We start from the raw sequence: 12,350 nt of genomic DNA on the forward strand, positions 1-12,350 counted from the left end.
GTAAACAGTCCAGTTAGTCTTCCTAAAATAATGCTCTTATCAGTTACCACATTCTCCATAACATTCAAGGAGAATTCATCCCATTGTAAATGCTAACTATTTTCTAGGCACTGAGCGAATTGTTTTCATTTTTGTTTGTTTTTAGTTACGTTTTATTGTTTATGCTACTATAGTTGTCCCAATTTTTCCCCCTCTGCCCACCGCCACCCGGTGTCCTTCTCCCCTCTGGCCATACCACACTGTTGCCTGTGTCCATGCGTCAGGCATATTCGTCTGCTGACCAACCCTTCCCCTTCTGTCATCCAGTCCCCCCTCCCCTCTGACAGCTGGCAGTCTCTTCCATGGATCCGTGCCTCTGTTTCTATCTTGCTCAACCATTTACTTTGCTGATTAGATTCCACAAATAAATGAGATCATATGTTATTTCTCTGCCTGGCTATTTCACTTAGCATAATAATCTCCAGGTCCCTCCATGCTGTTGCTTGCAAAGGCTAAGAGTTTCTTTTCTTTTCTTAAACATTACTTTAAGGATTTTATTTATTTTTTAGAGAGAGGGGAACAGAGGGAGAAAGAGAAAAACGTCAATGTGTGGTTGCCTCTTCTGCGCCCCCTATTGGGGACCTGGCTCCAGGCATGTGCCCTAGGTGGGAATTGAACCAGTGACCTGTTCTTTCACAGGGTGGCACTCGACCAGCTGAGCTATGCCAGCCAGAGCAGAGTTCGTTTTCTTTTTACATACCTACGTACATGCCCAGATCGGGGATAGAACCCGCAGTCTTTTGGTGTACAGAACATCATTCCAACCAACTGAGGCGCCTGGCCAAAGCGGTTCCTTTTTTTAGATGTCTGATTCAAGCTGATTTTTCTTATCCAAAAATGCTTCTTTGAATATATTTCATTCCATTCCTAGTGCTGCTTTAGAGTTTTATTCTGATTCCTGATTATTTGACCGGGGGAATTTTTAATGAGTTGAAGTATACTGAATATGATCTTTAAATAAAAACTTTGTAAGACTGAATTTTCTTCCCTTCATTTTTGTGGATTTTTGCTGGCTTATGAGATTCCTAGTTCAAGAGCCTGAATTTTCTTCCCTTCATTTTTGTGGATTTTTGCTGGCTTATGAGATTCCTAGTTCAAGAGCACCCTCTTCTGTCCATACAGCAAATTTCAGTGATGTCGAGGATTTGTTTTGATGGTTTCTGGGAGATGCTGGTGCGTCCTCCAATTGTTTGGTTTTCTTTTGTCTCTTACGATGCCAAAGATTCCCTTTTACTTCACGTGGACTGCACCACACAATTGCCAAAGGATGCCTCCTCCTTTCTTTTCTCTCCCAGAAATGACCTTTCAAAGTCTGACGTTTCAAATCGCATGTACTTTTATGTCCTGTCTCCAGACTTCACACCGCACCATTGAAATGGTGTATTTTTACCCTCCTTTTACATTCGTTTCCCTGAGATTTTATATTTAGATGTGTCTGTTATGAACAGCTTAGAGTCTCTAAATATAATTGGACATTTTTTTTGTTTTAAACATGGAGCACTTAGTCAACTTATATTTAATTATTAATATTTTGTTTTTAAATCTACCGTGCTGTCCATCTATTTTTCTGACCTCTGGTTTGGATGGACTATTGTCTAGTCCTCATTGTTTCCTCTTCTGATTCGAACTCTATATACTGTTGACTTTTATCTTTAATGGCTATGTAAGAAATTATTAAAATTTTCCAATGTAAAGTTACTCAAGATATTGTTTAATTTCTTCCTAAATAATAAAAAGGTGGAACCATTAAATCCATTACATCCCCTTCTTATGCATTATATCATTTTTAAAGTCCTATCTTTTCCTTTAACCCCATCAAATACTTTTATTGCTGTTTTTTAAAAGATTCTATTTATTTACTTTTAGAGAGGAGAATGGAAGGAGAAAAAGAGGGAAACATCAGTGTGTGGTTGCCTCTCACATGTCTCCTACTGGAAACCTGGCTCGCAACCCAGGCATGTGCCCTGACTGGGAATCAAACCAGTGACCCTTTGGTTCACATGCTGATACCCAATCCACTGAACCACACCACCCAGGGCTGAAAGGTACATCTTTTAGAATATTCTTCAGTTAAAGTCTGCTGGTAATGTACTGGAACGAAGACTGACTCTCTTTTTTCTTATTTATTTATTTATTTATTTATTTATTTATTTATTTTCAGAGAGAGAGACATCGATTTGTTGTTCCACTTATTGACACAATCATTGGTTGTTTCTTGCATGTGCCCTGACCAGGGATCGCGCCCACCACCTTGGTATATTGGGATGAAGCTCTAACCAACTGAGCTATTCAGCCAAGGTTTCAACTTTTCTTTTCACATTTGCCTCCTGTCTCACATTTAGATGAGCTGGTAAAAAAAAAAAGCCCAGGTGCTCCTTCCTTTGACAGAGGTGGGATGTCAAACAACAGTGGGAAGCCTTTTCCCAGCCCTACGCCCGACCACCATAAAAACTCCAAGCTGATCTTCTTCTTTTATCTCTCAGTACATTTCCAGACCAGCCCCGCTCTCCTAGTAAGCCTCACTACGTAATAAACATTTTCTGATTCTACTGGAGTCTTGACAAGTAAACCAAATTTTAGGTGACAGTCTATTAGCTCTGAAAGATGGCTATGACAAGGACTGGCTCATTTTTATTGGTGGTGTTATTTCCTTTTGACCTGAAAATACCTTCATTTCCCCCTCATTTCTTTAAAATATTTTTGTTGAGCATAGTATTTTTGTAGGGTTTTTTCCCCATTCATTTCAAGATATGATTAGCGATCTTGAAGCCTGTGGAGCCTGCCGGGAACAGGACTGCTACAACAACAAATACGTCTGGAAGATGGTGGCCAAAGCCATTTTTGCTGGTTATAAACGGGGTCCCTGGAATGAGAGGGAGCACACAACTCTTCTTAAAATTGAAGGTGTTTATGCTCAAGGTGAAACTGAATTCTATCTAGGCAACAGATATGCTTATGTGTACAAAGCAGAGAACAACACAGTGACTCCTGGTGGTAAACCAAATGAAACCAGAGTCATCTGGTGGAAGGTAACTCGTGCTCATGGAAACAGTGGCTGGTTCCTGCTAAATTCCGAAGCAACCTTCCTGCTAGGGCCATTGGATGCAGAATCCATGTAATGTACCCCTCGAGGATTTAAACTTACTGATAAATAAATAACAGACCTGATTGTGTGGCTGGGTTAGGGGCCCTCTGGCAAAATGAAGGATTCCAGGTTGGGGAACATGGTTGGGTTGCAGGTTCAGTCCCTAGTCGGGATGCAAAGGGGAGCCAACTGATGAGGTTTCTCTCACATATCAATCATCCTCATCTCCTTTTTCTCCCTCTCTCACCTCTCAAATAAGTAAATAAAATCCATTTTAAAGAGTAAATTAAAAAAATATAATTTGCTACTTCCTGCTACCATTTGCTTTTTTTTTTTTAACTCACGTAAGGCTGAAATACACCCCTAAGATAAGGAAAACCAGGTAAGTCATTATCATCCTCCACACTTAGGTAACTGTGAGAATTCCTGCTCGATGAGAACTAAGGTGATAGGAAAGCAGGGGGAAAACCCAGGTCTCAGGTATTACAAGTATAAGACCTCACTCAGGATATCCCCAAATTTAGATCACGTGAATTGTCTAGGGAAGCTTCAGCTGTGTTTTTTGTTGAACGTGACCTTGCACTAATAATGCCCTGGAGAGGTTGGCAGAAACAGCGCAGATCCTCCCTTGGGAAAGTAACTGAATCTTAGACCCTGAAGAATCCCCAGACATAATTTTCAAAGTCAGTGAGGAATACACAAAGGTTACTAAACAGACGAAGGTATGATGTACTGTGAGTGAGAACCTACAGGAACAAGCTTCCAGATAATGCAATGCTGAAATATTACTCTCAGAGTAATATTAATCTCAGAGAGTAATATTATTGTAAACTATAGAGTTAAAGGGCCAACTTGTCTACATGTGAAAGAGGAATCTAAATAAGTTGACAAAGAAGAGTTGAAAAGGGAACACGTAGATTCTACATGTCAAAAACATAATCATCCTTAGTTTGGATAAGTTCGTATTGCATGAGTTCGGCTGGAGATTGGACATCAAACAACAGAAAATTAGCAAATTAGGATACACCATGAAAAATTACCCAGGATACTAAGGAATGGAAAGGCCGGAAAAAAAAAAAACACAGAGAAAAGCATTTTAAGAGACGTAGAGAATGGGCAGCAAAGTTCTAATCTAATTGATTTTTAGTTCCCAGACTAGTTAGAATAAAATGGACTCTTTCCTTCATAATGTTAATAATTTTAGCAGCTTGGCTAAAGTGACTCCACTTTACATATTCTCTATCTTCAATCTCTGCCGAATATTTAAAGAGGATTTCGCGTATTAAAGTCAGGGAGCTGCACCTCCGAAGTACCATCACCTAGGTGGAAAGCCCAGAAACCGGAAGGACTCCCTGGGCATTGTGGGAAATGTAGTCCACACTTCTCCGTCCCAGGCTTTTCCGCTCTGGTCTCCTCGTCAGAGTCCTGAGAAGTCAGCTGACCCTGCTCCGGAGGTGACTGGGGCCAAGCGGTGTCCGGTTCACGCCTGGGTCTTAGGTGTTGGAGTCCCTGTGGGCGGGGAAGTGGAAAAAGGGTTGACGGGTTGGGTCGGAGAGATTTGGCAGTGGGACCCGCCCGTGTACGCCGGCCGAGAATGCCAGAGAGTGCGCATGCGCTCCAGTTTAGTGACTGTTCCGTAACTATTTGCGCTCTCCCCTGTTGTAGACCCGTCTTGAGTCCTTAGAATGCGACAGGTTGACAGCCTTCAGCGGACTCAAAATCTAACTGGGAGACGAACTAAATGGCCACGTTTGAAATAAGTTTATAAAACTTTACTCCCAAGCCCTGGCCAGGTAGCTCAGTTGGTTAGAGCATTATCCCCATACATTAAGGTTGTGGGTTCCATCCCCAGTCAGGGCACATGCAGGAATCGACCAATGAAGGTGTAAATGAGTTGGTCAACAAATTGATGTCTTTCTCTCCCCCTCTGGCCCTCCTTCCCTTCCTCTCTCTGTTTCCCTCCTTCCCTCCCTCCCTACCTCTTGCTCCCTCAAATCAATTTAAAAAAAAGAAAAGAAAGAAACTTTACTCCCATCAAAAAGACAAATGTCCCTGTCCTATGACCTGATGCTTTAGTCTTCAGCTCCTAAGGGGCCAGGGTGTGTCCTACCTGTGTGTGTCCTTAGGTTCCAGCTATAAGAGGAATAATTTCTGGAAGTGTGGGATACAGTACTGTGACTACAGTTAATCTGACAGGTGCTGAGTGTAAATCTGAAAAGTTCTCAACACAAAAATATAACTACGTGAGGTGGTAAATGTGTTCACTAACATCGTGGTAATCATTTGGGTATATATACAATATATGAAATCATCACATTGAATACTTTAAACACACAACGTTATTTGTTCATTATATCTCAAAATAGCTGGAAAAAACAACACTATATTACAACTAATTTTTGATGTCTTGACAATTTTAAGCTCAATCTTTTGACATATTTGAGTGACCTAAATAATAGCTGAATCTTTCATAGAATATAGCATTAGTTGACCCAGAACTGTAGAAACATTTGATTATGAGAATTCAAAGGAGGAAAACACATAGAAATATATTCTTATAGACTGGTCCATAAGCAAGTTCCTGACTTATGCCATTAGCCAAAAAAAAAAAAAAAAATTAAAGTTTCTGGAGTCTCCAACACTATATTACTGAAGTTGTATGTTAAACATTTGAATCATATTTCTGTGATGATTGTATCTTGGTGTATATCCTGGGTCACAGTGGCAGATCTAGCTGTTCCATTGTTGGAATGTATGAACTCATAGTGTAGTCAGGTACATGGAAAGGTTAATGGTACTTATTTTTGACCAAGGGGAAAGGGGGCTCTGCTGATCATGGTCCCAGGCCCTGGACAAAGGTCATGGTGGGAAGCTGGAGGAGGAACGTAAGAGGGGACAAGTGGGAGCAGAAAGTCCCATTTAGGTGTCTACTTATTTTGTAATTGAAACTGGAATTTTTTTGAAGAGCTCTTTAGTTCTTTCAATTAAATCAGCTTCCTGGGATGTATGGAGGAGATTAAATTTTACTGACTGCTTTTTTTTAAAGGGCCCACCATTGTGTATTTTGAAAAGTGGAATGTGAGATGTGGTTCCTGCTCCTGCAAAGGGGACGGTGTCCTGGTGAGGGTTGTGTCATGGCCTCAGTACCCGCAGAATCACATGTGGCCTTGATTCATATTTCCTTTTTTTTAATCCTCACCTGATGATATGTTTATTGATTTTAGAGAGAGAGGAAGGTGGAGATCGAGAGAGAGAGACAGACAGACAGACATCGATCAGTTGTTTCCTATATGCACCCCAACCAGGGATCAAACCTGAAACCTAGGCATGTGCCCTGACTGGAAATCAAACCATAACCTTGGTGTACACAGGACAACGCTCCAACCAGCTCAGTCCCTCAGCCAGGGTGATTTATATTTTCAGTAACTAGGATGAACCTCACCCAAAATTTGGTTTTGATGCTCAGACTATTAACAACACACACATACTAAGAGAATATGGAAATGGAGGTTTTCTGGGGAGAGCTGGGCAGCTCCCAGGCAGGCCCTAAAACTGGCTTGTGACACCAGGGGTGGGAGGCAGGGTTGGGTTTCTGTGGGGGTTGGGGTGGAGCTGAGATGAGGATTCCAGGCATGGTCTGCACCTGCCCTTGCTCCAAAGGAAGGGGCATGAAATGCTAGTCACTCGCCCCAGTTCTGAAGCAGAAGTGGAAGGCAGAAGTGTGGAGCTGAAAAGTTTAAATGTCAGAAGCTATATAGAAAAATACATGGCATTTTATAAACAAAGATTATGGCTGAAATTGATAAAAGATAAGCATCTACCAAAATTAAACAAGGTTTAGCTTTTAAGGTATTTCAGACCTACAGCAACTATAGCTGCTAAGTATGTATTCACATGATGGGGGGACAAAAGAGGGTTTACAGTTGTGAGCATGAGAAACACAGTTTATTTTTGTATTAGTATCATTATGTAGTAATTATTATATTATTTTCCATACAAAACCTACTTTTTTTCCATCTGGAAACCTACTGTTGCCCCAGCCTCTCCAGGGCAAATGTTCATATTGATGTGCACATGCACATACACAAAGAAATATAAACATAGACCTATTTATGTCAGAATTCCTAAACAAACACAACATAGGTAATAACCCACTTTATCTCTTAGCATAATTTTAATTGAGAAGTTCAAGTGTATTCAGATGGCAACCGTACTAACTAAAGTGACAAAAAGCCTTTTGTACAAGATCTGAAAAATATGTGTATATATGGATGCCTTGTATATACCCATATATGTATATATTGCCTATATACATATGTGTGATGTACACGTATGCTTATATTGAATATTTTACATATTGTACATACACCTGTATGTGACTCACATATATGCATACAGGCATGGTGATATATATGCATTCTGCACATACATCTGTGCATACATATCTGTGCATGTGTGTGTACATGCGCGCACATATCATCAGTACATACACATACCCACATGCATCTTCCATGTATTTATGTGTGCATATACTGTCCCTGTGCATATCACATGTGATACAGCAACTGTATATAACAGCTGTGCATGCAGCCGGCCAGCCTTGGAGACTGAGGGGTGGTGCTTCCTGCATGTAAGGCTGGGCGCCCTGCTGGCCGCCTGGGGCTGGTACGCCGTCTGCAGCCGCATCCTCCTCTCCCTGGCCCTTCAGCAGACCCGGTGGCCGAGGACCCTGAGACACGGGCAGCTGGACCGAGCTGTGGCTGCTGGGGAACCTGATATTGTTGTTCAATGACAAGAGGCTTGAGTAGCTGCTTGCGTGAAAAATCCTACAAGAATTAAATGTATAAGTTGAAAAGCATATGGAAAAACTTAGCTATTTTGAAGAACAAAAAAAAGAAAATAGGAGACAGTACATTGGAATGCGGAACAGCACCTAAAAAGGAAAAAGTTTCGAAGGCGATGCCCAGGATCCGTAGGAAAAGCCCCTCAGCCTCCAGAGCATAATAGCAGTAGCACAGCCCTGGCGCGGTGGCATCCCAGAGCACTCAGCGAGGCCCGGGGAGCGTCCACGGGGCTTCGCGTTTATGAAGGAGTATGTGCCCCTCAGGGGTCCTAGGAGACACCAGCACAAGGTGTTCAGGACACTTCCGTTTGTTTGTTAGCAACACCACCCACCAGGGATTGACCCACCACATCGCTACTGGGTCAAGGGACACAGTCCAGCAGCTCTGAGTGAAGTGGTGACAGAGATGGCTGTCGCCAGCCTCGGCTGCCTTTCCTTTTGTTGGATACCATGAGCTCCCACGGCAAGGCCACTTCACTGGCTGCGCGAGGACATGCAGTCCTGCCCGCTGATGCACGCAATTTCAGTGTCGTCATCACGCACAGGAAGCCTTCCTGACTCGCACACCCGGGGACAGTCGTTACCCACCTGAAGATACGCCTGTTCTCACTTAACCAACAACCGTAAGCTCATCTTATGTATCAAAGATTTACCCGAGTCACAAGAAGTCGAACAACATTTGGGTTAGTTTCTATATTTCCAGGGGTTTTAGAAATATTTACATGTGTCCATTTATCTATAAACCATTTGGAGTAGAATTCACTTAAGAGGTTTAATAAATTATTTTGGTAGTACCATACAAATATAAGAAAAATATCATATATACATAACATACAAACATATGGACAGATGCAAGCCGATCTTATAACCTTCGTTGCAAAATCTTAGTTATGAGTCTGGTAACATAGCGATACAACCTCATTGGTTTATCTTCACTTCATATTTTTCCCCAAATTAGGTTTCTGACCAAAGTGGGACAAACTGATACTACCTACTCAATAAGGGCTAATGCTTTTTACCAATATTTGTGGAGAAGACTTTTTAGGTTGACCTTCACTCTGATGCATGACCACGCGTAGGAGGTGGACTACCTTTTAGGCTGAGGAGACATCTAGGACCCATCTCAACGTCTGAAAAGTGCATCTGAGCGGAGAAAATATTTTTGCCTTTCTCCAGTTTGGCCCCAGGGAGTAGTTTTCGGGTGGCTCTGAGTCCCCTGGGAGCTCCAGAGCGAGTCAGGGGCCCACAGTTAGGCGGCTGAGGTGCAGGGGTGGAAGGGAAAGGGGTGACAACATGGACACAGGACCAGGGCAGACACTTCTCCAAAGAGGACAGACAGACAGCCAATAGACATGTGAAAAAAATGCTGAACGTCACCAGTCATCAGAGATTTGCAAGTTAAAATCACATTGATATCATCTCCCAACTGTCAGAATGGCCACCATCAATAAATCCACAAGCAAGTGCTAGTGAGGATGTGGAGAAAGGGGACCCTCGTGCACTGTGGGTGGGAATGCGGACTGGAGCAGCCACTGTGGAAACCAGCATGGAGTGTCCTCAAAAAATTAAAAATGGATCTGTCTTTTGACCCAGAGATCCCACTTCTGGGAATACATCCCAAGAATCCTGAAATGCTAATTCAAAATATGCATATATACATGCACCCCTGTGCTCCCAGCAGTGTTATTTACAATAGCCAAGATCTGGAAACAGCCCAAGTGCCCATCAGTAGTTGAACAGATAAAAAAGCTGCAGAGGAAATCTTACCTTTTGCAACAGCATGGATGGACCTGGAGATTATGATGCTAAGTGAAATAAGCCAGTCAGAGAAAGACAAAGACCATGATTTCACTAATGAACAAAATAAAGGGATGAACAAAAATAGAACCAGAGGCATGGACACATGGGACAGACTGACAGCTCTCAGAGGGGAGGGGCTGGAGGGCACTGGATGAAAGAGGGGGAAGGATTAGCCAAAGAAGATAAATGCATGACCCACGGACACTGATGACAGTGTGGGGGTGGCCAGAGGGAAGGGGGGCAGGGGTGGGAGGAGGTGGGCAAAGGGGAGTTGGGAATTGAGGACAACTGTAATAATGCCAACAATAAAAATAAAGTTAAAAATGTGGTGAGAAGAGGAAGGTGGAGTGGAGATGATGTGGAGGTCCAGGTCTTACAAGAGCCAATGTGGGGAACCCTTAACTTTTCCAAAATGTGACTGAAGTTCCAAATTATCCTCTGCAACATCACACCATCAAGTGGGAGGTGGACAGAGTCGATGGAGCATGAGGTCAGCAGGGGCTGAGGAAGGGGAGTGCAGGTGACTGAGAAGCCAAGCAGGACTTCCAGCCACCCAGGTACCTTTCTTATGGAGCCTGGGGGCACACCCCAGCTTCAGAGAACACATCGGAATTTTAAGTACCAAAACCTGTCCTTACCATGCATCCAGGGACTGTCCTCGGAGCACCGGCTCAGGAGTCGTGCTCACCAGCAGCTCCTCCATCAGTCGGCCAGGAGTGAAGACTCAGGCTGCACCCCGCATCCTGGGGGAGAGGCCGAGTGGTCCAGGGATGAGTACGACCCCATCTGAGTTGCAGGCTCCTGAAGGAAAGATTATTCATGGCTCTTCTTCAGGACCATAGGACTCTTTTATTAAAGATGGTACTCTAATGATCTTTTTAAATAATGCTTTTTCTTTTTCTTTTTTAAAGATTTTATTTATTTAGAGAGGGGAGAGGGGGAAAGGGAGGAAGAAAGAGAGAGAGAGAGAAACATGGAAGTGCAAGAGAAACATCCATCAGTTGCCTGTAGCATGCCTCCCCCACTACTGGGGACTAGGCCCACAACCCAGCCATGTGCCCTGACTGGTAATTGAACCGGTGACCTTTCCATTCACAGGCCAGCGCTCAATCCACTAAGCCACACCAGCCAGGGCTGTAATGAGGCGTTGTATAGGAGACTGAAATTGAGCTTCATTCCTCCTCCAACAAGGAAAAACGAGGACTTGTATCCAAGGAGCAGGGTGGGGGTCAGTGGATGAAAAATGACTAAGAGGAAACATCAGAACTAGGAGCAGGGGATCCCGGTGAGGCTAACTTGACAGAATTCTAACTGAAAGCAGCCCGGGCTACTAAGATATTGAGGGAGGAGGGGGAGAAACTGGGTCATACACCCAGGGTGGGCAGGTCGCAGGTTGGGGGGGCTCACTGGGCTGCCTTAGCAGCATGGATGCTGGACACAGGATTCTTAACTGGATTCCGTGGGAGAGAGAAAGCCAAGCAGAACTAGAAGAACAGAGGGCTCCGGAGAGTCTGATTACAGTGTGGTCAAAGGAGAGAGTCCTTGTCTTGGGCAAACAGCTTTAGCTGTCTTTCCATCCTTTTGAAGACAGAATTCAAGTTCTCACAATAGAGTTTCAAAAGACCAACGAATGGATTGCCATTTTCTCAACACGAGTGCAATGTCTTTGTATATGTTTTTACTACTTAATACCTTTTAAATTTTTATTTTTAATCTTTCCTCTGTTTTAAAAAAATCAGTTGCATGCATTTAGATCATCCTAAACATATATTCTTCCCTTTTACGCAGGTTTGGTCTACATTTTCGTAGCAAAGCCAGACTCCCTGTAGGCTTACTTATCTATTCATTGATGTGTGTGTGTGTGATAGACTTTTGTGTAAATTTTCATTTTATTTTGAAGATTCTGCCGCACCAGCCTGCTGCTTTGAAAACACAGAACTGTTGAAAATATTTACCTGTGCCAAATAAAATATGCATGTATAAAAGGGGCTTTCTTTGACTCATGGATATGAGCGGTGTGTATAAAATTTTGCTAGTTAGTGCTTCCCAGATTTAACATGGTGTCAAAACAAACTGCCCCTTCCCTAACTGCACCCAGAACTGTGAGTGTGGTCCCTGAGTAACACATGGCAGTTTCAAAGACTATATCTAAGTGTTGCAGAACAACTTCTACAAAATCCTTTTAGACCACTATAGATCCAGATTAAATGTATTATTTATAATTATTGTAATTCTGGTGTTGGCACCTAATTACAACTTTTAAAATATTATTGATTCACCCTGGCTGGTGTGGCTCAGTGGATTGAGTACCAGCCTACAAACCAAAGAATCGCGGGTTTGATTTCCAGTCAGGGCAAATGCCTGGGTTGTAGGCCAGGTCCCCTGTAGGGGGCACGTGAGAGGCAACTACACATTGGTGTTTCTCTCCCTCTCTTTCTGTCTAAAAATAAATAAATAAAAAATTTAAAAAATATTACTGATTCATGTTTTAAGATAAGACCTTTTGGGCCCTATTCTTGTGGCCCACCTGGGCATTAATAAATAAAGATGTTGATGTACCATGAACTCATGATTGTTTTTCAC

At 42.8% G+C, this 12,350-nt stretch overlaps 1 pseudogene; it reads left to right on the forward strand.

The window, feature by feature from the left end:
- Positions 1–2,789: 2,789 nt before the first annotated feature.
- On the forward strand, positions 2,790–3,178 carry LOC119049757 (60S ribosomal protein L35a-like; annotated as a pseudogene).
- Positions 3,179–12,350: the final 9,172 nt, after the last annotated feature.

Source organism: Artibeus jamaicensis, unplaced genomic scaffold, assembly GCF_021234435.1.
Source record: "Artibeus jamaicensis isolate MK-2021 breed Jamaican fruit bat unplaced genomic scaffold, CSHL_Jam_final scaffold_612, whole genome shotgun sequence".
Classification (NCBI taxonomy): domain Eukaryota; kingdom Metazoa; phylum Chordata; class Mammalia; order Chiroptera; family Phyllostomidae; genus Artibeus; species Artibeus jamaicensis.